The sequence below is a fragment of the Macrobrachium nipponense genome, chromosome 26 (assembly GCF_015104395.2).
Source record: "Macrobrachium nipponense isolate FS-2020 chromosome 26, ASM1510439v2, whole genome shotgun sequence".
Lineage (NCBI taxonomy): Eukaryota > Metazoa > Arthropoda > Malacostraca > Decapoda > Palaemonidae > Macrobrachium > Macrobrachium nipponense.
In genome coordinates, this window is record NC_087215.1 from 40619093 (window position 1) to 40622175 (window position 3083).

Below are 3083 nucleotides of genomic sequence, written 5' to 3' on the forward strand. Positions count from 1 at the left end.
ATATACTATAGATATAGATACATATATATACACACACACACACACACACACACACATATATATAATATATATATATATATTAATATATATATATTATATATATATATAATATACACACACGCACACACACACACACACACATATATATATATATATATATATATATATATATATATATATATATATATATATATACATACATAAACAAACACACACACACACACACATATATATATATATATATATATATATATATATATGTATATATATATATATATATATATATATATATATATATATATATATATATATATATATGTATACATATTTAGAGTTACCTTTATGCATAGCATATACGTACTTGTTAATTCATACGGCTGTCCCCTTTCACATCAAATAAATGGTCACACCATTAATACCTATGTATACTTTTAGTGGCATACAGGAGAATAATTTTTTTTACAGTACTCATTCAAAACAAACAACTACAAATTGTGAATGACTTCTCTTTGTATATATCATCACGTAATTGATTTAATACACCTGCAATATGTGTGTGTGTGTGTATAAATATGATGCATATGCTTATTGTATACACGAGCATTTCATGTACACAGAGCAAAATATACGTAGATACAAGAAGATAAATTTATAAATGAAAGATTCTAATAAAAGAATATAATAATGCAAAGGATTTATTCAGAGGAATTAATCGGGAAAATTCAGTACAATATTTCGATGGATAAGTTATATTTCGTCCAGTCTCGCGTCAAGTTCTGTTTACAGTCTGCGTGCCATACACATTAGCACTTCTCATTGGTCTCAGTGGTTGATGCATTCTCAGACACAACTGAGTCCTCATCCCTCTCAGTTTGGGCAAGAAAGGCATGGCAGCTTCTTCTCCATAGCAGCTCGGTACTTGGGATGACTGATGGCATAAACAATGGGGTTGTACACAGCATTGGCCTTGGCGAAAACGGAACCCCAGATGGTGAAGAGAGGGGTGATGAAAGCCTTATGGTTCATCCCTACCATATTGATTACGAAGTAAGGAGTCCATGCCATGAACCACAGTGAAACAGTCATGAGAGCAACCTTAGCAAGGCGGCATTCATTAAGATGTCTTTTTTGGCCTCTGGGTCATTTCTCAGAGACTTGACCCCATCTTCTGGCCTGTTCACGCATCTGTCTCTCGTGAGTGGCAACAGCCTTCAAGATGAATGTGTAGCAATAAATGATGATGAAGAGTGGAAGGACATAGCAATCAAAAGCATAGAAATACAGGTAAAGATGGCCCCACAGATCATCACTGAGGTAGTCGGTACCACAGGCAGTCATGTTGCCTTCAGGGACATATCTGTTGATTCCAAACAATGGAAGAGCACACCAAATGATAGTTTGAGTCCAAGCAAACACAATCCTCATCAAAGCACCGTTGGTTGTTAAAGGCTTTGCTGCAATACCCTTCACAATGACGTTGTAACGATCGAGGGTAATGAAAACCATGGACCATATAGAAGCGCATCCACACACTGAACCAACGGCAGCGTAGATTTCGCAGAAGAAGCCACTGAAGGCCCACATCTGATAGTAACAGTTCACCAAAGTTGGAGGGAACATGAATGACATCATGATGAAATCGGAGAAGGCCAGACTGACAACAAACATATTGGATGGAGTCCTGAGAGATTTGGTGTTCATGAAGACCCAGATGACAACAAAGTTACCGCAAACAGAAAGCATCCCCATGACAAACATCCAGAAACCAACTAAGCTATACCAAAGTGGGTTCATGGGAGGGTACTGGTACCAATGTTCGTGGATGTAACTCAGAAGCTCTCGAGGAACCCTGTCGACAACAGTGTAGTTGCCGTATGGGTTCGTGGAGGGCAGGAGGTCATTGCCTCCCAAGTTAGAAGAATCTTCCCAGTAACCCATCTGCAAAAAACCAAGAATGAGCTGAGGTTTTGTTGGTTACTACTTTTGCTACAATTTTATAATCTATCGTAAAGGAAAAAATGTCATGTTCTTTGTCGTTAGCAATGATATTCTTTCACATACATTTTTTAACGGCCGCCTATCAAACATTTTGACCTAATATTGAACGGTAATGAATAGACTATCTGCTATCAATACTCATCAAGAAAATAAGTAAGACTTGTGATTGTCTAAGTCTTTTAAGGAATATATTCTTAGCAACCAATAGACTGACTGCAACAAAAAATTAGTGGAATTCTTGCTTGTGTCAGTCAAACAAGGATTAGGAAAAGTATATTGTGACTGGATTGTTTTAACCAATATCAGGCAAATTATCTTGAAAACTTCAGATCATCGGAGGCCTTCAGTCATTTAGCTCAAAAATTATTCATCAACTAGTTTTAGGATTATTCGTTTTTATGATATTTCTGAAATTCATTCTTCATTGTTTAATATATTCATTTTCCAAAGGCCTTTAACTACATACTTTATAAACATGAAATTAAAATCTTTCGTACAAATACCAAAAATATGAGGTGATATTCTTTTTTTATTTATATATTTGAATTACGAGTGATTCTTATCCTAAGACGCAAAGGTACTTGGTTAAACTAAATAATTTTTCAACTTCTTATATATACTTTTAAGTTAAGACTGACGTGAATAAAGAACACGGAAGTCAAAATATGATACAAACGACATTCGAATAATAATTAAAGAATAATAATAATAATAATAATAATAATAATAATAATAACTAATAATAATTTTCTTGCCAGAGGTACCTTCGTTGAGAAGCTTTTCGAGACGTTAGAGAAACTAGCAGCCGTCAGGAACAGGTGACCGAGATTCTGTTCCTCGCGCCGCCGAAGCTGGAATGTCTGTCTTCGCCGATGAAGCACTTTATATATACTGACTTCCATGCTTCGCTGGTTCCACTATACAGGTAATTGTATTTGAGGAGCAGCAACGGCAAGTATGGTGGATTTGTACCCTCAAGTTTAACGAAATAGGAATTAGAATCCAAAAGGCCTTTGAATCTTGCACAAACACACACACACACACACACACACACACACACACACACACACACATATATATATATA

General features: G+C 35.5%; 1 pseudogene; it reads right to left on the reverse strand.

Annotated features, from left to right (window-relative positions):
* Positions 1-803: 803 nt before the first annotated feature.
* On the reverse strand, positions 804-1938 carry LOC135199643 (rhodopsin-like; annotated as a pseudogene).
* Between the last annotated feature and the right edge of the window lie 1145 nt (positions 1939-3083).